This window comes from Lissotriton vulgaris, chromosome 3_1, assembly GCF_964263255.1.
Source record: "Lissotriton vulgaris chromosome 3_1, aLisVul1.2, whole genome shotgun sequence".
NCBI classification, from domain to species: domain Eukaryota; kingdom Metazoa; phylum Chordata; class Amphibia; order Caudata; family Salamandridae; genus Lissotriton; species Lissotriton vulgaris.
In genome coordinates, this window is record NC_141689.1 from 1,223,980,584 (window position 1) to 1,224,005,573 (window position 24,990).

The window sequence follows — 24,990 nt, forward strand, 5'->3', positions numbered from 1 at the left end:
TGGTCAACATTAAAATCAGCGGCACTAAAAAGAAATCATCTGTATACTCTGCATAGAGCCTATTGGACACCGAAAAAGCTTTCAAAATTTAAAAATGCGGGAATCAAAAAATGCCCTAAATGTGGGGAAGAGAAGGCAGATGATGTCCATATGTTCTGCAGTTGCCCATCTTTGAGAACATTTTGGGAAGGAGTTGGTAAGACGTTGAACTCAATATTTCAGAAACATCTAAATGTAAGTACAACTCTTATTCTCTTTGGGATTGATAACACAACGGGGGTAGCTAAACTAACAGTAATGGAAGCAAAATTATCCTTTGTACTAATGGTGATAGCTAGAAGGGAGATCTGCATTAAGTGGATAGGTCCTCCTCCCCCGACACATGTAGAGTGGTTAAACTCAGCTATCAAAATAAATAAATTAGACAGAAGGGGAAAAACTAGTAAGAGGTTTAAATATTGGGAAATCATGGAGAAACATCTGACCTCTGAGGATCGGGCGGAACACACTGTCCTATGATTAAAGCGAAAGCGTATTCTGTGTTATGAGTATGATACTCATAGAAGTAGCCAAGGTGGCTAGCTCCCTCCCTCTCGACTACAGATATGTTAATATGTAAATGGAAAAGGTTCTCCTCTGATCTAGCAAGACAAGGGAAAACTCCCAAGAAAAGAGAGATCATTGGGCAGTGACGGTACAAAAGAAAGCTTCAGAGGTAGAAATCAAACTTTCCAAAATACATAAAATTTTCGCAATATGAGGATATAAAAAAAAAAAAAAAAAAAAGAAAGTCCCCTCCTCCCCACACCCACAAAGACAATACACATGTGACGCCTTCCCTATCTTGTATAATATCGTTCTGGTATAGTACGTGCGGTGCAGTATTTTAAGTTGGACTAGTTTGAGCCTGGAGGGTATAGCCGTTTCCCGAGGGGAGGAAAGGGCCTCTTGCCACTCAGAATCGTCAAATTTGCCTACGTCTCGAGACCAGTTCAACCTCAGTTTGGACGTCATATCCGGAAGGTTGTTGACCAACTTTCGGTATGTGAAGGATGTTGCCTTAGTCGTCATGTGCTCCGTCAGTAGCCTATCTATAAGAGGGGTGGAGTCCTGCAGTTCAGTACCCTCCGGGTATGGCTGTTTGCAACGCATGCCGGATTTGTATCTTCCGTCGATTTTTGAAACTTTAAAATATTCTTCTAAAATCAGCCGAATAACGATTTCCGAAATACTCACCTGGGATCAGGAGAGAAGCCAGTGCTGCACTTTCTAGTTCAGTATTGAACCGCAAAAGTAATCTTACCTGTACTTACCAGTTACCTGCATTTTCTCCCATAGGAAACCATTGACTGATTTTCTCTGAAATTTATTCTGTCGATTTTTGCATATTACAAATATTTCTTAAAAATCATACCAACTACTGAAACGTAAATACTTACCTGTCTTTGGTAGAGGTCCCAGTGCTGGACCTAGGAGCCCAGTACTGGATTACAAAAGTAACGAGAACCTACTTTACCTGTGACTTGAAATTCCTTCCATAGGATAACATTGCTAGTTTTTCTCTGAAAAGTTTGTCAACTTTGAAAATACATTTATACCCTTTAAAAATTACAACTGTAACCAAAACGCTTTTACTTAACTGTTTACAGCTTAGGTCCCGGGACTGAATCCAGGATCCAGTCCCGTGGTTAGCAAAGTAATCCTGAAAGTAATCAATTGAATTTTATAGAAAAACTCATTTAGCTCAATGTTACATTGTGTTTAGAATTGTGTTGCTTATTGCAACCCCAGTAACTATTGTACTTCCCAAGTCTTTTGTCTCCCTGCAAAGTAATTACCAAAGTCACTCATATTGAGAAAAGTATATTTTGATACCTGTTGGTTCTAAAATAAAACAACTATATCTTTTGATATAAAAACTATTGTCCTAGAGTTCAGTTCTTGTGTGTGAAACATTTTGCTGACTGAGTGTGTACAACAAATGCTTTACACTGTCCTCTGATACTGGCATACTGCTCGACCAAGCTACCACTTTATAGAGTAAGGTCAGATCTGACTTTAACCTCTGTTATACTTCTGGAGATTGGGGACTCTATAAACACTGTACCTTACTTAGGTCCAGTATATATAGAAGCAAGACCTATTGTATTGCAAATGGTAGGCATCACAGACAAAGGGTGGGATGGGAGCTGGGGCAAGAAGGCACGGACAGCGGGACGGGGAGACTGCACGGATTACGGGAGGGCAGGGGGGTAGAAGGCACAGACCATGGGAGGGCAGGGGGGAGAAGGCAGTCAACGGGAGGGAAAAGGCACAGACAACGGGAGGGTGGGGGGGAGACAGCACGGACAACGGGAGAGAGGGCGGGGAGAGAGAGAAGGCACGGACAACGGGAGGGAGGGGGGAGTAGAGAAGGCACCAAAGCATGTTGTGCCTGCGATAGGAGAACCTCATTAAACAAAATAGTGCTCACAGTTTAACCTCTTAAGTGCTGCGTCGGGGCGTTGGCCGACGGCAGCACTACCTCCCCAGTGCTGCGCACGACCATTGTACGTCCATTCAGCACTAGTTCCAATGGACAGCGCAGCACTGGGGAGGGATATTTGCACCGCATCTAAGGTGTTCAATAACAGGTTCATGTAACTCCTGAAGTAAAGGGGCCAGTCGCCATGGGAGATGACAAATGAAGGAGGCTGTACTAAGGAGGGACTAACAAGCCTATTGATGAATCAGAAGCCAGCATTTTTGACTGACAGTGACACAAGCCAATGGCAAATATGGGCAGAGAGTGGGCGGGGCTTCTATTCCCTACTCCTTTACAATAACTCTCGCAGAACAGCACATGTGGGCTGGCTCTAGGCTCGACCTAAACAGTTCTTGAATTTTTTGCTGCACTCTTCTCAACGTCTACATGATTTGTTGTTGACATCTCCACTCCTCCTCTCATCTCTGTGCAGTCTTCAACTGTTTTTCTTGACAACAATCGATACATTGCTCTCAACACTACTTAAGAACACAATGGGACAGTTCCGGACCTAACACCTAGATAGTGGAATTATGCACAGCATGTAATCCAGAATCCATTCATACTGCATGACTATATACGGTACGGTACGGTACTTTAGCTTTATTCGATTTTTAAGTATAAAATCATAAAAGCACGTTGCAAAATATATACACAATTACATTTCAAATCATTTCAATTCATTTCAAATCATATCACGGTAGATAACCTTATAATATAAAAACTTTTAAGAAAAAGTCAGGAAGTGAATCAATAATATGTCCAGTCAGGGGCTGTGTGTTGAAAGCCCCTCAACCCGGAGCTGTATTGGCCCAGCCAAAAGTTAGTCTCTTCGATGATCTTGAATGGGGGTGTAGTGATTCTCTAGGATAAAAATCAGATAGCCCCCAGGTGTGTATAGGTCCGTCTCCTATCTGTGGTTTCCAAGATTGGAGGTAAGGGACAACATTGCTGTTAATGAACTTTATCAGCACCAGATCACCGGATCTCTCTTTTCGAAGCGGGCCCAACCATCCCACCCTTCTAACACATTGTATTCTACCATCAATGTAAGGGGGTAGGGGTCTATTCTTTGTTAGCCAAAATAGTGCCTTATTTCTCAGCTCCTGTTCACTTTCAGTTTTTCCCTTTGAGAGTTCCGGCACCCCAGACAGGACACCCACGAACGGGGCAGCCTCCGGTGGTAGATGGATGTGGTTTGTTTTCCTTTGCATGTTCCTTATCTTGGGGAGTGGCCCTTTAGGTGGTATTGTTACATTATTCAGCCCCGTTGTAAAGGAACAGCTAGGTAATGTTTTTATTTTGATGGGAACTTTCTCGCTGGGTTGAGTTGGCATACCTGGGGTTGCCCGTTGGAGTTGGAAGACACTACTTTGTGGAGTTGTTAAAGACTTTACAGTATCACGTGAAGGCTGTGATAGATTGGAGTCTGCCAAGTTTTTTGGGGGGAGCGAGTTTGTCTTAATCTTATCCTCTATTGCCGTGATCCTATCTCCAAGATTGTTCATTCTTTCTATTAACGGATGTATTGCAGCATTAATCATAGTTTGTATCTGGGCCAAGAGTGTTGGTGTAATTGAGGGTACAAGCAATGTATTCTCCTTAGCATGGGTGCCTGTATGTTTGTCCGCTGATCGGTTTCTTTCGCCAGAGGGGTCCTGGAAAAACATTATAGGGTTCGTGTTACCTGATTCAGGTGGACAGAGAGAAGTACCCAAGCGGTTTCCATAGGGTGGGGATAATGAACTGGGATGGGGGCTTGTGAAGACTGTAGGACAAAAGGAGGCATTAGTATGCTCTGATGTTGACTTAACGGCCGCATATTTGGATTGGCATAAACTATTAAGTTCCTCAAGGAATGATAAGTTTGGTGATGCGACGGCAGACTGAGGGGGGATGATGTCACTATAGGAACAGTCGGTGATCAATCGGTCTGGTGCTATTGTTACGGGTTGTTGGACTGTAGACGGTGTTGTCTTAATTAGGTATTGAACCATCGTCCCCTTGGCCAGGTCCCTAGACCCAGTAGGTGTTTTCGGGGCCCCCTTACAAGACATGTTGTGAGTAGCAGCAGTCACCTGCTTGAACTTGAACAACTTTGCACAAGATGTCTTACCTATTTTGAATGCACGGCCAGGGGAGTTGGCCCGTCCCGGCCTCCTCTGGCCTATGATGGCCTTAGATGGTCCCGCCTTGTCCCAGCCTTAACCCGGCGCTCCCGCGCGCTCCAGCGACGCGGGGCTACTGAGGGACTTTGTAGCGCCTCCTGGCGCGGAAGTGCTATCCCGCGGCTTTCTGCCGCAAGGCAGGCTAGGGATTGTAGTCTCCCCCGCACAGCGCGATGTCAGGGGCTGCGGCGGCGGGGGGAGACAGCTGGCAGGGTCCCGCTGAAGAAAAAGGTATGTGCTCCCAGCCACACAGGGCTTCTCTGGTCCGATTCCTCGTGGCCGCCCGCTCCCCTGGGACCACTGAGGGACTTTGTAGCGCCTCCTGGCGCGGAAGTGCTATCCCGCGGCTTCCTGCCGCAAGGCAGGCTGGGGATTGCTGAAGAAAAAGGTATGTGCTCCCAGCCACACAGGGCTTCTCTGGTCCGATTCCTCGTGGCCGCCCGCTCCCCTGGGACCACTGAGGTACTTTGTAGCGCCTCCTGGCGCGGAAGTGCTATCCGGCGGCTTCCTGCCTCAAGGCAGGCTGGGGATTGTAGTCTCCCCCGCACAGCGCGATGTCAGGGGCTGCGGCGGTGGGGGGAGACAGCTGGCAGGGTCCCGCTGAAGAAAAAGGTATGTGCTCCCGGCCACACAGGGCTTCTCTGGTCCGATTCCTCGTGGCAGCCCGCTCCCCTGGGACCACTGAGGGACTTTGTAGCGCCTCCTGGCGCGGAAGTGTTATCCCGCGGCTTCCTGCCGCAAGGCAGGCTGGGGATTGTAGTCTCCCCCGCACAGCGCAATGTCAGGGGCTGCGGCGGCGGGGGGAGACAGCTGGCAGGGTCCCGCTGAAGAAAAAGGTATGTGCTCCCAGCCACACAGGGCTTCTCTGGTCCGGTTCCTCGTGGCCGCATGACTATATAATCCTAAAACCCTACACAAAGCTTCATGGATTCCAGCATAGCATCATTCAATGGGCTTTCAAGTAAGAGCCCCATTCCCTCGTTGCAAACTGGAATTATATCTTCATTGTTACTGGGTTTTGTCCAAAAGAGATCCCTGAGAACCTGGGGGTAGGGGCCAGTCTTCGATTCCTCCTCATCCTGGGTGGTAAATTCATTGAGGCACCCAGAGTCACTGCATTTGAAATTTGCCTCACTGTCTATCTAAAGCGGGACCAAAAGGAAATGTCTACCTATCCTCCTGCTATTAGTTCGTAATGGCATTCAGGCATCACTGTAGGGTGCGGGTTCAGATACTCTGCAAAAGACAAGAGTGGATTTGAAAGATAAATTCTGATAACTTTCAGGCAACAGAGAGAAACTACTCCTTCTCATGGAAGTTGTGGACTTTGGTCAAAACACCCCTTGGCCATTACAAAATCCAGGCAGTTCTCTGGCCCATTTAATGGAACAAGGTGGTTGTCACCCAACATGGTGGAGAAAAGAAAAATGTTGAAGCAGTGGTGGCCGGCATGGCTCGCGGGTGGCAGGGTGGGTATGGGCGGGCAGGGGGCGTGAGCGAAAACAGTGTGCAGTATTTAGCTTTGTGATTGGTGTGAACGTCCTCGTTCGATGCACAGCCAGGGAATTGGGGCCTGGGCATGTTCTCCACACAGGCTGTAATAGAACCTGCATGGAGAAAAGGGAAAATGTGCATGACTATTTTGGGCATCCCAAGAGGGGCTGCCCTGCTCCGAGAGCACAGCAGCCCCACCCGCAAAGCAGCAGGAAACATAAAATGATAACTCAGTTATTATCATTTTGGGTTACCTTTACTTTGCACTGCTTAAAAGCAGTGCGGCAAGGTTCCTCTGCCAAACTGGAGGAGCTGCCCATGTGTTGAAGGCTGCTAGATCCTGCTCCTTCCTTTCCTCTTGAAGGCTCTGGTCATTACGTTCTCCCTTCAGAAGGAGTTCTTCAACTATTTGCACTGCCAATGGGCTGGAGAGGACAAAGTTCACAGATATGACTTTATGGGCTTCCTCTTGTAGGTTATCCACATGGACCCTGGTGCTTCTTTATCACTTCTATGCTAGCACTCAGTGTCCTGGTTTTTGTGCTCAACACCTTGACCTTGGAGGCCATGTTTTCTCCCCTTTCCTGAATACCCTGTGAAGTATCTTCTTTGATTCAGTCTCTGGGGTACTTTTTGCTAGAGAAAAAGGTCTTTAGGTAACATTTTGTAAGAGCCATTTTTAGAATGCATAGGTAAGGGTGCGTGTGAGAAGTTCTATTCTCGCAGAGGCTTGGCATAGTGCAAAGTGCAACATTTTAAGCCAGTGACTAGAGTGTATTCAACATTATCAAGTTCCAGGGCCTCCAGGAAGGAAGAAAGTATGCAGAGACATTGTGCAACAGACCCACACAAATATGCCAAATGTCTAACTAGAAAGCTATCAATAGAGTACTCATTCAGTCCCGGAGGATTAGCTGTGCGCAGTGACTTAGCTCTCATAGAAGCGGATAACCGTTTGAAAGGCTTTGATCACAGTAAAGAAGAAAGTTACTTACCTTCGGTAACACTTTTTCTGTTAGAGACTCTATCTAACTGCAGACGCATGAAGCCGTTCCTCTAGGGCCTCTAGGCTATCAAACGATCACCCAAAACCGTACAGGCAAAAAAGGAGATGACCTAGCTGTTTTGTTCAGGCAAACATTACATTTCATTAAAGTTGATGACCTCTCCATAAAGAATTGTGAGGCTCTTCTCACCAGATGCACTCCTACACCGTACCTTTCTGCTCTTTTACAGACCTCCACCAAGCAAGGCAACATTCCCAGACACACTTCTAGACACAGTTGCAAACCTGATAATATTACACTCCAACCTATGCGTTCTGGGTGACCTCAACATTTGGTTTGACAAACACAATATGGCCCATCCGAAAAAAATGTATCAATGGCCTAGATGCACTGAACCTACATCAGATCGTCTACAAACATCGCTGGACACATCCTAGATGTCATTTTTGCTAATACCAAACTAGTTAACTTTCAAACTATAATTTGTCACATGGTCAGTTATAGTTTTCCAACAAAAAAAGACACTAAGCGACTCACCTTAAACCACCTTACGTGCATCCACTTATCGACCGTGGAACAAACTCAATTTGGAACACCTAGAAACACAACTAACATTCAGTATAGATCCTTCTGTTAAAAAACTATACGAGTGGCTACAGGAAGCTTTTGATATTCCTATACCACTCAAAACCTTAAAACAGAACAAAAGAAAACTAGCAACTTGGAGAAATACAGAGATAAGACCTAAAACAACAAAATAGATAGCTGCAACGTGCCTGTCTCAAAACAAACGCCAAGCATGTCAAACCTCACCTACAGAAAATTAACAGATTCTACAAGTCCGCTATCAAAAAAGCAAAGAAAAAGTACTAATCAGACAGAATTCAAAATGCTAAATGTGCAAATAAAGAATTCTATAAAATACTCAATGAATGTCTTAAACCAACTTGCCTAGAAGGAACTCATCCCGTTAATCAAGATTTCACAGACAAACTGGCAAATTGTTACACGGACAAAGCAGACACATTGGACTCCTACTTAAAACAGAGACCAAGCACCAGCACTGGCCCTTTTACAAAACAACAATCCAAGAATGCTCTAACCCAGCCTCCGTTCCTTCTAGCACATTTCACACAATGAATTTAAGGACCTGGTCAAAGCAAGCAGGCCTGCCGGCAGCCCTTCTGACCCATGTCCACAGCAAACTTTCAATACAATTCTTCTAACAACCTCTGCTGCCACTCCAGTAAGAAGAATCATCAATGATTCCTTAACTACCAGAATATTTCCAGAACTCAAAAAGTCATACATACGCCCTTTACTGAAGAAAACAAACTTGGACCCACTGAACTCTGACAACTACAGACCCATTACAAATGGACCTTTCCTGGGCAAACTGATAGAAAGAGCAGCGTTCGCCCAGATGTCACAATCATTGAAGAGGATGCCATACTTTCAGACTTCCAAACAGGATTCCGTCCAGGAAGAGGCACAGAATCTGCCCTCCTTGCCATCTTGGATGACCTGAGGAACACAGTTGACCTCAACGAGGATACTGCACTACTCCACTTGGACCGCTCGGCTGCCTTTGACATGGCTGACCATGCCACACTGATACAAAGACTCTACAAAGCCAGCATAGAGAGGACTGCTCTAGACTGGTTTGCATCCTACCTTTGAACAGGAACTAATGTTATCCATACTCCACATAAGCAGGGGTCCCTCAAGGCTGTATCATCTCTCCCATGCTTTTCAACATCTACATGGTCATTACCCGTACTGAACAATCAGTTTCACCTCACATGCTATAACTATGCAGATGATACCCAAATACTCCTTCTACTGGAATGTCCCAAAGACATTGGAAACTCGCCAATTTTTAGTTGTCTCGGAGCCGTGGATCAATGGATGACTTGAAGCTATCTGAAATTGAATGCTTCCAAAACGGAAATACTCATGTATTGTATTGTAATTGTATTTATATAACGCTTACTACCCCTGACGAGGCGTCAAAGCGCTTTTTCGTCGAGTAGTATGCTACTCCGGGACCCATAGAGGATTAGTGTTGAATTAGTATAGTGAAACATGCAAGTACATTTTAAGTGGTGGATAGGTTAGTCAGTTAATTTGATTTGAAGTGATAGCAGAAGGATAGAGGAGGACAAAGGTTTGTATTTATATAGCACTTGTTGACGCACACTATTCAGGAAGCCTACAAAGGATTAGTGGTGAATCAATATGGTGAAATATGATGTAATTTCAGTGGTGGATATTAGTCAGTTACTTGGAGTGAGAAGGTTAGCGGAGGGATTAAAGGGGAAGAAAGATATGCATTCATATAGCACTTGTTACCCCTGATGGGTGTTGCAGCGCTTTTCTGGCGAGTAGCACGCCACTCCGGAACCCATAAAGGATTACTGTTGAAAAGGAGTATAGTAAAAAATATTAAGTAATTTGAGTAGTGGATATGTTATTCAGTTATTTGGGTACTATATATTTATAGTTTAATATGGAATTTAAGAAGCGAACATGTTAGTCTGTTAATTTCGAAAAGGACAGTGGAAGGATAAAAGAGTGAAGGATTTAAAAAACATTTTTTTTAGGTCTTGGCAGTAGGAGGAGGCTTTTGGGTGAGTAAAAAGGAGTTTTGGAGGGGAGGACTCAGAGGGAAGAGTTTAGAAAGGTTTGTTTTAGGGGATCGGTATAGTAAAAGAGGTGTCAGAGGATGCAAGGAGGGGTAGAGTAGGGGAGAGTCTAGAAAGGGTTATTTTGGCAATCATAGTAGTGGTTTGGGATAAATGAGAGAGTGGATGTAAAGGATATATTGATAGATGTATAGGATGAGAGATAGGGTAGTGCATTGGAAGGAGTAGTAGAAGAAGTTTGAGATGAGCCAGAAGGTTGGGCTAGAAGATATATTGAGCGAAGTATAGGCTGAGAAATAGGGTAGTGCATTGGAAATGCTAAATTAGAAGAAAGTGATAAATATATAGATCCATAATTACATTGAAAGTATATAGATACATAAAGGAGGTAAGTATATGTAGAATAAAGATATTGATAGAGGCACAGGATGAGAAATAGGGTAGTGCATTGGATATGCTTTCTCAGGAGAAAAGTAACAGACACACAGATCCAAGTATACATGGAAGACACATAGATGCACAATGGAAGTACGTACATGTAGACCAAAGATGATTTTTATTTATTTATTATTATTATTCTCAACATAATTATTTTACATGTTTATACAAAGTAATACACAAAGATAGGTACATATCTATAGTGAAAAAAAAATGCTGTATACAGAGGGATATGCTGTAAATTGCTGTTTGCGTATGGTGCTTATGTGGGGAAGAGCCAAATCTTGAGTAGTTTTCTGAAGAGAACGTGGTTGTCGGTGGACCTTATTTTGGGGGGGGTAAAGAGTTCCATAGTTTGGCTGCTTGAACAGAGAAGGATGTGCCACCCATGTTTTTTTTCTTGTATGGTGGGATTTTGAGGCGAGATGCTCCTTTAGAGCGGAGGTTCCTTTCTTGAATGCGTTTGGTGATTTTATTCCTGTTGAAGAGTGGTCCCATTCCATGTATTGCTTTGTGGGTGATACAAAGCAGCTTGAACGTGGATCTTCTGGCAACCGGTAACCAATGCAGGGCTTTCAAGGCAGGGGAGATGTGGTCTCGCGGTTTGATATGCAAGAGTAGTCTGGCAGCCGAGTTCTGAATCCGTTGTAGTCTTTTCATGGTCGTTAAAGGTGATCCGTGGTGGAGGCTGTTGGCGTAATCGAGTTTGGACAGAACAAGGGAGATGGTAGCTTGGATCTTGTGTGGAAATCCCAAATGAGGGTAATTTGTCGCAGTGTTTTCATAGAAGCAACGCTTGATCTTGCTAGTTTATCCACTTGGGCATTCATCGACAGCTTGGAGTCCATGGTCATTCCGAGGTTTCTTACTTCCTTCGATACTTTAGGCAGTGATCCCAGTTCATCAGGTCATGCGGCAAGCGGGTTGTAATGTTTCCAATCGCCACACATGAGTATTTCAGTTTTTGAAGTATCAATTTGAGATGGCTCCAGGTCACCACTGATCCACGTCTCTGAGACAGCTGAAAATTGGTGATTTTCCAATGTCTTTGGGGCATTCCAGTTGAAGGAGTAATTGTGTGTCATCTGCGTAGTTATAGCACGTAAGGTGAAATGTATTGATCAGTACTGGTAATGACTTCAAGTAGATGCTGAAAAGCATGGGCTTTGTTGTTTTATGTCTTTTATTTCTATGTTTCTCCAAGGCGCTTTTTTTTTCTTTTGGTCCGTTGTGTGGTTTTGAGTGGTATCTGGATGTCAAAAGCTTCCTGTAGCCACTCCTATAGATTTTGAACAGAATTTATGGTTTCCAGATTTGTACTGGATGTTAGTTGTGTTTCCAACCGCCCGATTCATCAAACAAAATTGCGTTCGCAAAGGGCCAGATTCTCCGAATCTGGCCCTTTGCGAGTGCGATTTTTGCATTTGGGATTCAGCATCCCAAATGCAAAAATCGCTAATTGCGATCTCGCAATTTTGCGAGGAATTACATTTAAGGAATCTCTATTTGAGATTCCTTAAATGCAATTCATCATCCAATTTTTTTTTGCGAATTCGCACTTTCTGGCCGCAATTTACCGCGAGGTCAGACCTTGTGGTAAATTGCGAAAACTCAGAAAAATGCATTTAAATGCATTTTTCTGAGTTGCATGTTACACACACACATGTCCTTTGGACATGTGTGTGTGCAACACCTGTGTAAAATTTCATTTGAGGGGTGCTACAGGGTGTCCTTTGGACACCCCTGGCACCCTTCAAATCGCTATCTTATTTGCGATTGGCAAATTGCTAATCGCAAATAAGGAATACTCCCCTTCATTCCTATGGGCCTTTTGGCCCATAGGAATGAATGGCGAGTTATTCCTTATTTTTGATTAGCAATTTGCTAATCGCAAATAAGGAATATGTAGGAATCGCATTTCTTTATGCAATTTCTACATGAATCCCGTTTTGCGAGTCCTTAATAGCGATCCGCTATGAATCGCTATTAGGGGCTCGCAAAACGGGAGAATGATGAATCAGGCTGCAAGTGTTCCAAATTGCGTTTGTTCCACGGCCGATAGGCGGTTGGATGTAAGGTAGTTTTAGGTGAGTCGCTTAGCGTTGTATTATGTTGGAAGGCAAGCAAGTGGTGGTCCGACCATGTGACTGGAGTTATAGTTTTAAAGGTAACTAGTTCATTACACATAGGATATGTCCAGCTGTGTGTGTCGGATTGTGGACAATCTGATGCAGGTTCAATGCGTCTAGGCCGGTGATTATAGTTTTTGGATGGGTCATATTGGGTTTATCAAACCAAATGTTAAGGTCACCCAGACTGCATAGGTTGGAGTGTATTGTTATCAGGTTTGAAACTGTGTCTAGAAGTGCTTCTGGGAATGTTGCCTTGCTAGGTGGAGGTCTGTAAAGGAGCAGGAAGTTACAGGAGGAAGACTGTGTAGGATTGCATCTTGTTAGAAGAGCCTCACAATTCTTTATGGATATGTTGCCAATTTTAGCGATATGTATTGTTTGCCTGAATACAACAGCTAGACCACCTCCTTTTTTGGCTATACGCTCTTGGTTGATTATTTGATAGCCTAGAGGAATGGCTTCATGCAGGACTGGAGCCATATCTTCTCCCAACCATGATTCAGTTATGAATAGTATGTCTGGTTTTGCATCGGTGAGAAGGTCGTAGATGTGATGCTTGTTTTTAAAGAGGGGTCGAGCATTTATTAGTAGACAGTTTAGTGAGTGGCCTTTGGTGATAGTGGGACTTTGTTTTGTAGAAGAGTGATCAGTATTGTGTGGGTTTGTAGCAGGTGAGTTTTTAGTGCTAGTATTAACTGTATTAGGTTAGCAATCGTGTAGCTGTTCTGTATCGTGTTCCTCATCCAGCATGCTAAGAAGGCATTTTGATGGGTCTGCATGCGTATGTGTTGGAGATGGTGTTTGAGAGTGAGTTGGAGTGCTGTGTTGCTTTTGTGGTGTAACATTGTTGTGAAGTAGACATGGGGAAGCAAAGTTATGAGGTGTGGCATGTTGCTTATATTTTTTGCGTGTGTTTAAGGCGGAAGGTGTAGGAGTCAGGGGAGGTGGTGCAGCATGTGGGTCATGTAGTAATGTTCAAAATTGTCCAATGGATGAGAGGCGGTTAGAAGAGAGGTGCTGTATTGCTGTATCCGGGTTAGGTGTGGTGGAAGAGTGAAAGCTTGGCATAGAAGTTTGTTTTTTTGTGTGGTTATATGTTTGTATTTTGTGATGGTAAGTATTATGAGGTGTTGCGCTTTGAAGATCTTGTTGTGCTGGTGTGTGATATGTTTTGCTTTTTAGGAGTAGTGAAAAAGGGTGCTGATGTATATGTTTCATACAATGGATTTGGTTCTGTAGTATTGTTTGTGAGAGGAGGTTGTGACGTAGAGGGGGTGGTGATGTGTTTATAAGTAGAGTGTATGTTGTGTGTAGGAGGGAATAAAGTAGAGGTGAGTGTTTATCTTAGACTGGTTTGTTGCAAGAGATACAAAATGTGGTGGTGTGCAGTGTGTGTGTTGTGCGTTAGTGTTATTATGGTAGAAGGGAGAGGAGGGTCTTTGTTGGACAACTGATGGAAGGATGATTATATGTTTGTTAGTGATAAAAGGTGGTCTGTTAGGTGTAATTACAGGAGGGAGAGTGTTTCTGAATGGGATGTAGTTATGTATGGTGTTGATTGGCGTTGTGTTAGTGATGAGTGTATTGGTTAGTGGTATAGGATAGAGTTGTGCACTGTTTGTAGGTGATGGTGGATATGTGTGGTAGTTGGGATAGTAGGGTGTGTAGATGTGGTTTGGTTGGGTTTTGTTGTGCATGCTGGTACATTAATCTGTGCATAGTGTTGTGCGTGGTGTACATTTGGTGTGAGTGTATTGCTCTGTTTGTGGATGTGGATGGTGTGGGCTGGGTATTGCTAAATGGGAAATGGGCAGCATTTCTGGCCCTAGTCCCGAACAGGCTCAAACAGGTAACTGCCCTTGTCCTCTCTGCCCTTAACAGGCTCAAACAGGTAACTGCCCTTGTCCTCTCGGCCCTTAACAGGCTCAAACAGGTAACTGTCCTTGTCCTCTCGGCCCTTCGCCTCGACGCCCGGGCTGAGACGCTCTAAGCCTGGCCTTTTATAGCCCTAGTAATTAGGTGACCACTTCAGCCAATGGGAACCCTAGCCCTAACACTATCCAATCACAACACTAGCCCTAAAAATCTAGAACCAATAGGAGACCAGGACCTTAGAGCCAATCTTGGCCCTAGTCCAAGCACCCAATAATTTCAAAAACCCTCATCTCTACCTCCAATAAAGGCCCTAGCCCTACCAGTAGACCCAAAACAAGTCCATGCAACCAATGGCACGGGTAGCCCTAGTCTCTACTTCCAATAGAAAGCCTACACAGATGTAGAATATCCCTCTTGCTGGTGGGGGGTTGGGGCGACGGGGTGGGAGGGCGGGCTGGTTTTACTGGCTTGTGAACAGAAAATGGTGGCTGGGAGTGCACTGTTTTAACATACAGGTCTTAGCATAGAGCAAAGGGGAAATTTGGAGGAAAAACAGAATTGCCACCAAGCATGAGAGGGACAAACTACAGAGGTTGGACTGCAAATCCCACAATTCAACCCGCTAAATGGAGACAATCATGAGCAGGGAAAACCACAAGTTTAAAACACAACACAGGTGATCAAATATGCAATTACAGGCAGGCTAAAACTACAATTTTTAACTGTAACAACCACAGGCAAAGACAGTAAAAATAACTTTTTGTCTTGGGAAGAGACAGCACTAGTCTGTCTCCTTACCACTTCCTGGACTCTGCTCACTACAATCTGGGGCACAGGTAGGTTGCAACTCACAAGATGGAGGAGAATGATTTGGGGTGCACCCAGCAAGGCCTTAAGGGGGCTGGGCAGCTGTGAGAGGAGGGCTCAGACTTGCCTGGTAGCTGAATAGCCAATGGTCTGCTGGCCTGGGGGTGGGAGCTGGGCAGCTGCTTCTCCTGTTCATAATCTCCTAGGGGACATACCGGCTCAATCCACACTTTGGACAGCAGCAGGTAAGGGCGTCACTAACTTGACATCTAACAATACTGTTTGAATGAAACTTTACTCGTCTGCTGGTCAAAAAACGAAGTGCACAGGCCCTGTAAACACAGTTTAAACAGCTCACAGAGCACCCTCTGATGTAGAAAAATCCCTGTTGCTGGGGGGTGGGGGGGGCTGGTTTCACTGGCTTGTGAATACAAAATGGTGGCTGGGAGTGCACTGTTTTAACATACAGGCCTTAGCACAGAGCAAAGGAGAAATTTGGAGGGAAAACAGAATTGTCACCAAGGAATGAGAGGGACAAACTACAGAGGTTGGACTGCAAATCCCACAATTCAACACGCTAAATGGAGGCAATCATGTGATCAAATACACAACTACAGGCAGGCTAAAAGTAAAAATTTTTACTGTAACAACCACAGGCAAAGACAGTAAAAACAGAAAGTGAAAATCGTTTTTTAAACAACTTTTTGTCTTGGGAAGAGACAGCACTAGTCTGTCTCCTTACCACTTACGGAATGACCATGGACTCCAAGCTATTGATGAATGCCCAAGTGGATAAACTAGCAAGATCAAGCTTTGTTACTATACAAACTCTGAGACGAACCTTCCCCCATTTGGGATTTCCACACAAGGTCCAAGCTACCATCTCCCTTGTTCTGCCCAAACTTGATTACTCCAATAGCCTCTACAACGGATCAGCTTTAAAGACCATGAAAAGATTACAACGGATTCAGAACTTGGCTGCCAGACTACTCTTGCATATCAAACCGCAAGACCACATCAACCACCCCTCCCCCTTAAAGCCCTGCACTGGTTACCGGTTGCCAGAAGATCCACATTTAAGCTGCTTTGCATCGCCCACATTGCGATACATGGAATGGGACCACACTTCATCAGTAATAAAATCACCAAACACATTCATCAAAGAAACCTCCGCTCTAGAGTGGCACTGCGCCTCAAAATCCCAAGCTACAAGAAAAAAAAAAACATGGGTGGCACATCCTTCTCTGTTAAAGCTGCCAAACTAAGTAACTCTTTACCCCCCCCCTTCCCAACATAAGATCCACAGACAACCACCTTATTTTCAGAAAACTACTTAAGAATGGTCTCTTCCCCCACATAAGCACCATATGCAAACAGAAATGTACAGCATACCCCTTTGTATATAAGCATTTATTTGTACTATAGATATGTACCTATATATATTTATTGCTTTATAATAAACATGTAGAATAATTGCTTAAAAAAATAAAAATAAGTACAACTCTTGAGAACAAAGTTCATCTAATGCATCTACATCCACTCTTATTCATACCAAATCCCATACCACTACTAAGATCCCCACAATAACTCTTTCTACACTCTCCCCTTCTCTACCCCTCCTAGCATCATCTGACACCTCTTTAACTATACCGATCGCCCAAAACAAGATTTCTAAATTCTTCCCTCCGACTCTTCCACTCCACATCCCTTTTTTTTTTGTTACTCATCTCAGGCCGCCTCCTACTGCTATGAACTCCAAATAAAAAGTCTAAACTCTTCCCTCTTCTTTCCCTCCACTATCCTTTTTTTTTTTTTTTAAATCTTTTTATTGAAATTAAACCAGAACAAAGGCTATCAGGGTCACACAAAGGTTGCAGAGGCATACATTTTGTCAATCAAGAAGCATTTTGTTACATCATTGGCACAGTCAATGAACGGCAATTTTAAAAACAATTAGACCTCTATCTCAAGTACTGAACGTCGAGGAGGGGGGGGGGGGGGGGGGTTCACAGATACCTCCTCTATAATCATTCCATTTATTCCATATCTCCCCCCATTTTTGTGGGCACCCCTGGGCTACATATACTGTCTTCTCTTGCAACATGCACCAGTCCATGTCCCGTTTCCACTCAGCGAGTCGCGGAGGCGTGGTTGCCCCCCAGAGTCTTGCGATGTTGCGCTTAGCCACCATTTGGCCGACGGTTGCCCAGAGCCTGCCTCTAGCTGGCAAATCCGTTGGCTCCCAAACATTAAAAATGCAGCATTTAGTTTCCGGGCGCAGCTCTACCTCCCACACTTCCTGCATACAACGCGTCACCTTCACCCAATATGTCTGCAGTAGTGGGCACTCCCACAGCATGTGAAAGAAGGAGCCAACTTCGCCGCATCCCCTCCTGCACGCATCACTCCCGCTCCTACCCATACTTTTCAGTCTGGTACAAGATATGTACACTCTATGTAGGATTTTAAGTTGGATGAGTCGCAGCCTCGATGAGATGGCCACCTCCTTAGGGGAGGCAAACGCGCACCTCCATTCCTCCTCGTCAATTTCAAAGCCATCTGCCTCCCATCTCCCTTTAAGGCCCAGGAGTAAATTGGGGAGGTTATTTATCAGTTTCTTGTATGTGAGTGAGATTGCGTATTCCTGTATGTGGCCATCCAACAGTCTGTCTTCCAGGGGGGGCATCGTGTCATGCGGGATGTTTTGCTGCAGTGAATGACGAACCTGGAGGTACCTGAAGTGCTCTGTGTCCGCAAGCTCGTATGTGGTTTGTAGGGATGGGAAGGATTTGACCCCGCCAGAGTCCCAGAGATCCCCTATCCGGGAGATGCCGATAAGGTCTCAGTTCCTGAACGCCTTAGTGCGACCCAGGAGGCCGAGTCGTTCAGAGACCCAGAGTGGGGTGGCCATGGTAAGTGTGTCATGCCAGCCCATGTTGCGTTGTACCATGTGCCATACTTGTACTGTGTGGAGAGTCGGCCCCGTTAGTGTGTGTCTGCCTGGTCGTGAGTACAACGCCGCTTCGTAGTTCCCCCCCGGCAACAACCACCTATCCATAGCGTACGCTGGGTCATTACCATCACAATAGGTACCTTGATTAATAGCCGAAAGGTGCACGGCCCAGTAGTACCTACGGATGTCGGGCAGGGCGATCCCTCCGTTATACCACCCCAGCGTCAGTTTTTGCAGCGCGATTCGGGGTGTTCCGGACCACAGAAGGGTTCTTTGAGCCGCTTCAACGGCTGTGAAGTACGAAGATGGAACTAGGTAGGGGTAGTTCTGCAGGGCGTAGAGGAAGCGGGGCAGCACCGCACGGCCTAACAGGGAGACCGGGAGCTTCTGCCAGGCTGAGGAGTCACGCTGGAGCCTCTGAAGGGGCGGAAGCAGGTTCCTTTCATACATGGCGGTCTGGTCCTTGGAGATAAAAATGCCCAGGTATGTGAAGCCCTCGGTGGCCACCTTAATGGGGCAGTTACGCGGTAATATGGGGCTGTTACCGTAAAGGACATACAGATGGGATTTACTCCAGTTGATGCTGTATCCGGAATTCCTGCCAAAGCTTGTGAAGATGTCCAGGGCTACTATCAACGATTTCCTGGGTTGGGAGAGATAGAGGAGGATATCGTCGGCGTAAAGTGATATCCTGTCCTCCCAGTCGTCGGCCCAACGAAGCCCCTTCAGAGAGACATCTTGTCTGATCCAGGTGGCCAGTGGTTCCAGGGAGAGTGCAAACAAAAGGGGGGAAAGCGGACACCCCTGGCGTGTCCCCCTCTCCAAGGCGAATGCCTCTGAGACTTTATTGTTCACGACCACCTGAGCTAGCGGTTTCGAATAGAGGAGCCGTACCCAAGATATAAAACTGGGGCCAAATCCCAGTTTGCGAAGGACCGTCATCATGTATGGCCATTCTAGGGTATCGAAGGCCATAGTGGCATCCAGTGATACCACCATTGCATCTTCACATATCGTTTGGCACCTCCCCAAGACATCATTTAGTCGACGGAGGTTGAGTACCGTATTTCGGTGGGGCATGAAACCTGTCTGGTCCGGATGGACCAATGTGTTAAGGACCGGCTCAAGCCTATTTGCTAGGACTTTTGCTAGTATTTTCGGTTCCGCATTTAGCAGGGAGATGGGCCTGTACGAGGTACATAGCTCCCTAGGCTTTCCTTCTTTAGGAATCTCTACGATAGTCGCTAGTCTTTGGTCTCGGGGTAATATCCCTTTGGACTTGCTTTCCTCAAATATGCGCTTGAGATAGGGGTTAACACTGTCAGTTTTGAGCTTGTAGAGCTCAAATGGAAGGCCATTGGGCCCGAGCTCCTTACCAGGACGCAGCTCCCTGATAGCACGTTCCACTTCTGCCGTGGTGAGCGGCCCCTCCAAAAGTTCACGTTCCAGCTCAGAGAGGGCCGGCATCTTAAGATCCGCTAGTAACGCGACTGAGTCTTCCTCCGGCCGGTCAGACCCCTTGCTATAGACCGCCTGGAAGTGACGGGCAAATTGTTATGTTATGTTATGTTAATTCTGCTTATATAGCGCATGGCTACCCCAGCAATGGGGCGTCCCAGCGCTGCGGACATACCTGGAAGCAGAGCAACACAACAGAGAAAGTGGAGCTAGATGGAAGAGAAAGGAGCTAGATGGAAGAGAACAGCCACGTTTTAATCTGTTTGCGGAACAGCAAGTGGTTGGAAGTGGCCCGAGCCCCAAGGGGGATCGAATTCCAAAGCTTCGGTGCCAGATGCCTAAAAGAGTGACCACCCGCTCGGCACCTACGGATCTTAGTCGTGCGTGCCAGTGACAGGTCGGCTGAACGAAGGGCGCGCGAGGGGACATAGAAGGAGCAGAGTCCCAGCAAGGTTTGAGGGGCGGTATTATACAGGATTTTATGCATTAGGCAGAGGCTTTTGAACTGGATACGTTGTTTAACGGGGAGCCAATGTAACCGATGGAGAATAGGGGAGATGTGGCATCTTTTTGGCAGAGCGAATAGGATGCGCGCCGCGGCATTCTGAGCTCTCTGAAGTCTGTTAGTGACTATGTCTTGCGGTTCTGTGACTACCGTGCCGTCCGCTGACCGAATCTCAGCCACTACCTTATTTTCTTGCTGTTTTTTGTCGAGCCATGCCAGGAGCTTGCCCGCTTTATCTCCCTGGTCGTATATCTTGCCCTCCCTAGTGGCAGCCATCTTTTTAGCTGCCTCCGTTACCATCCCTTGGTACTCCGCGGTTTTTAGGGACAGCCGATGATGTGCCTCGGCAGTGTCCTCCGTGCGCACGATTTCCTCAAGTTTACCCAAGTCATCCTCTATCGCAACAAGTTGCGCCTCCTTCTCCTTACGCCGACCCGCAATCGCCGAGAGGGCTTCTCCCCTGAGGACCGTTTTAAAGGCCACCCATAATATGGTTGCAGATTCTACTGAGCCGTCGTTGTTAGTAAAGTAGTTGGCTATTGAGAGGGTCAGCGCGTTTCACAGGTCCTCGTTACGGAGGTACCAGGCATTGATAGGCGCCAAGCATCCCTCCAGCCTGTTGCCCATTGTAAGATGGGCCATAACCGGCGAATGGTCTGGGATACCTCTCGCCAGGTGCGTTGCCGTGCGCACTACTGTGTCTCGGTGAAGAGGAGTAAGGATATAATCCAGGCGGGAGAAAGAGTGGTGTGGCCCCGAAAAGAAAGTGTATTGCGTGTCTTTGGGGTGCGCCAGGCGCCATACGTCCGTAAGGCCAAACGTTTCTAGGAAGTCCCCCAACCATCTCTGCCCCCGAGGTGTGTCCCTGGGAGGGTGCCTGTCCAGTGTACCGGAGACTACCGCATTGAAGTCCCCCCTACGAATAATCGCCCGTCCGGGAGGGAAAGGAGGAGTTTACCAAGATCAGTGTATGCCTGTGACTGGAGGCCTGGCGGGACATATGCGGATACCAAGTTAAGCCTGTGCCCCTCCCATGTTCCGGTGACCGTGGCAAAGCGGCCCTGTGGGTCCGTGGTCGTGTGTTCAGTGAGGAAGGGGAAGGTGCGCCGGAGGAGAATGCCCACACTCCTGGACCCTGTAGTAAAGCCGGAGTGGACTGCCAAAGTGTAGCCATACCTATTCAGGGCATGGCAGGTGTTACCCAGCAAGTGAGTCTCTTGAAGCAGCACAGCATCGGGAAGGTGTCGCTTAACGAGTTGCAGTACCATTGTGCATTTAAGTTTGTCTCCCAGCCCGTTTACATTCCAACTCAGTACCTTGAGGCTTTTGTCCCATTTCTTAGCCATGTCCACTTTTCATGTCCTGCCTGTACCCAGTGACCTGTGCATGCCAATGGCCCTCTTCAGAGCCTTTCACGTGTGACCTACTAGCAACAGTAACTTTATCAGATCGCGACAAAACCAAACTTCCCTCCCCCTTCCCCTTCCACCCTTCCTCCACTCCCCAGTCTCAGCCCCCCCCTCCAACTGTCAAACTCCTCCCGTCCCCACCCCCTCCCTGCTCCCCTGCTCCGTAGGTTTGAAACTACCCACATCCCCAATTAGCAGAGTGCCTTTTGCCCAAAACTACCCGGGAAGGGAAAAACTAGAACTCTGGGTGACCCGTCCTCCCTTCCTGGTGGGTCTTTTTCCAGGTGCGTGCACTGGCCCCAGCCCGCCCGCCACCCGAGTCCCTCCCCCCCCAACAAACCGGTGTGAAATTTGTCCACAAGTCCTGCAGTTTAGTGCGCCCGGCAATCGTCCCCATCGGTGTCACTACTTGGAACCTATACCCCCTTGGTAATCAGGGACATTGGTACCTGTCTCAGAGCTTTACGTTACAATTCACCACTTAGCAGTGGGAGGGTCCCTCATACTCCGTGTCCAGTCGCTTCACGCAGTGTATCCCACCGTGGACTCGCAGAGCGGGATCTCCAGGAGCGTTGACTCTGACCGTCCAAGTCCGATCTCCCAGCGGCAGATTCCGGGGTTGCAACCCGGGTGTCTCTCCAGTTTTGACCCTCCGTTCCTTCTCCAGCGGTGGGTGACTCTCTGTCAATCCAGTCCTGTACCTCCAATGGTGACGTGAAAAAGAAGGATTTTCCCCCAGGGGGACCTTGAGTTTGGCCGGGAAAAACATCATATACTTGATGCCTCTTTCTCTCAGTGCTGCCTTGACACTCGCAAAAGATCTCCTCTCCCGTTGGACCTGGAGGGTGAAATCAGGGAAAAGCCGGATTGTGGCATTCTCGTAGCATAGGTCCCCAGCCTGTCTAGCTGCCTGCAGGGCGGCGTCTCTATCCCTGTAGTTGAGGATTTTTGCAATAATTGTCTGTGGAGGTGCCCCTGGTTTTGGCTTTGGAATGGGTGCCCTGTGCGCTCGCTCGACTGTGAATATTTTAGACAGACGTTTGGACTTAAGGTAATTGAGGATCAGGTCCTCGACAAAGAGTTTCATGCTGGGCCCTCGAGATCTTCCGGTACACCTACCAGGCGGATGTTACTTCTTCGAGCCCGTCCTTATTGGTCCTCCAGCCGGAGCGCCATCTGGCGGTGTTGATGGACCAGGTCGTTAACCTGCTTTTCCAGTTGCTTCGTCGACATTTGCAGCTCTGTAATTCCCGCCTCATTGGCTTTTGTCTTTTCCGATGTTTTGTTTAGGTCCGTGCGGAGAAGGTTGACTTCTATGGACATCTTGTCTATTTTTGTTTCTAAGGTTGCACCCACCGACTGAATGGCCGTCATGATGCTGGCCAGGGACGGTTCTTTTTGGCTCTGTTGATCTCCCGCCTGTACCTCCGTCCGCTGTGCGCCCCTCTGGACTGTATATTTGTCAAGGTTGTTTGTCTGAGTAGACGTGCCCTGCTTGGGCCTCATATTAGCACCCTTTTGTCCCGGGTCCCTCTGTGCGGACGGTGCAGTGGTGCAGTAGGGCCCCGTGTTCGTGCTCTGGTTACTCCAAGGCCTGGCTTTGGGAATGAGTTATACTTGAGGACTTGCACTGCCCTCTTTAGGTCCGGCTCCAGAAGCCCCGGCCTCCGCGGTACGTGTTGGGCACAGTCCCCCCCAGCCGGGGTAAGCAGGTCGGCGCAGGAATCCGGTACCCAGCGGCTACCCTCAGCACACAGGGCCCATCCCGCCTCGGATAATCGTCACAGGTCTTTCGTCGGCCTAGTAGCACAGGCCCAGTTCAGCCCCCTCAGGCCTGCAGTTGCCTATAGTTCTGCGTCCCCCGGGGCTGGGACTCACCGGTCACTGGGAGGTTGCCTGATGTTACGCTTCTGCCTTGGACTGAACTGCCTTCTCCCGCCGCGTTGCCTCGCAACGCCGTCAGGCCGGGCCCATCTTCAATCTGCGGCAGCTCCTTCTCTCTGCAGGCCAGTTCGCCTCTTCCGTGGGGCCAGCCGAGTGTGTACTGTAACGCTGCAGACCACAGCCAGTATCGCCGTCCCCCGCCGTGGTGCAACACGATGTTCAGCAGCTCCTGTCAGGACCCGCTGGGTCCCGTTCTTTCCCAGACTAGGCCCCAAAGCCGGGGACTCTCCTAGTGAGGATGGCCGTCCGTTGCGCGCTCTCCCCTTGGGCCCGCTCCCGGGCCTCCGCTCTCAGTCCGCAATGGGGAAGCGCAGCGGAGTGAGAGTCAGACCGGCTGGTACAGCTGCGTTTGGGGAGTTAGGTGCCACTGTACAGGTGCAGGACTCGGCGGACTATGGCCGGATTTAAGCTGTTAGGGACTCGGTGGATCGGAGCAGTCTATTTCGGCAGCCATTTCAGTCGGCGCCTAGCCACACCCCCCCCTCCACTATCCTTTTCAATCAAAATACCAGACTAACATGTCCACTTCTCATATTTCACTATACTAATTCACCACTATTCCTTAAAGGCTTCCAGAGAGTAGCGTGCTACTCGCCGAAAAAGAGCTTTAACACCTCATCAAGGGTAACAAGCACTATATAAATGCAAACCTTTTTCCCTCTTCGATCCCTTCGCTACCCTTCTCTATCCAAATAAAGGAATAACATATCCACCACCCTAATTACTTTCATCTTTCACTATACTAATACAACACTAATCCTTTATGGGTTCTGGAGTAGCGTGCTACCCGCCAAAAAAGTGCTTCAACACCCCATCAGGGGTAACAAGCACTATATAAATACAAACCTTTTTTCCTCTTCTATCCCTCTGTTATCCTTCTGACTCCAAATAACTGACTAACCTATCCACCACTCAAATTACTTTCATATTTCACTATACTAATTCAACACTAATTCTTTATGGGTTCCAGAGTAGCGCGTTACTCGTCGAAAAAGCACTTTGACACCACGTCAGGGCTAGTAAGCGCTATATAAATGCAATTACAATACAATTCCTCGCCTTAGAATATTCTCCAGATGCCAGACAGGATCTGGAAATTCTTGAGCAGTATCTCTGCACACCGGTAGGTGGCAATGATTGGCTCTGTGTTGGCATTGTCCATGTTGGCATTGACGTGTGTGGTGCCTATATAGGCGCCACCCCAATGCGCAGACATCAGTTTCTTTTCTATTTCCTTAATGAAAACGCAGAGGCACAGTAGACTGAGTGTTTAACCAGTGTGCAGAATCTAACAGGATGTTATGGATAAGTAACTTGTTCTTCTGATAGAAACTCCTAAGTGCAGATTCCTTACCTTAGAACAGATACCTAAGCAATACCTCCCCAAGGTGGGTCTGCGAATAGCTCAACCCAGGACGTTCTGGAGGGCTGAACAGGTAAAATGCCTGTCCTGACAGAACTGAATGTCCAAACAGAAATGCTTTGTGAACATGTGGAGGGATGCCTACGTGGCAGCTTTGCAGATGTTCAGAACAGGTACCCTGTATGCTAACACAGTGGCAGCGGCCTTGGCCCCTCATGGGGCTGCTTTTTAGTTAAAGCGTAGCAGATCTTGATACAGAGTTCAATAC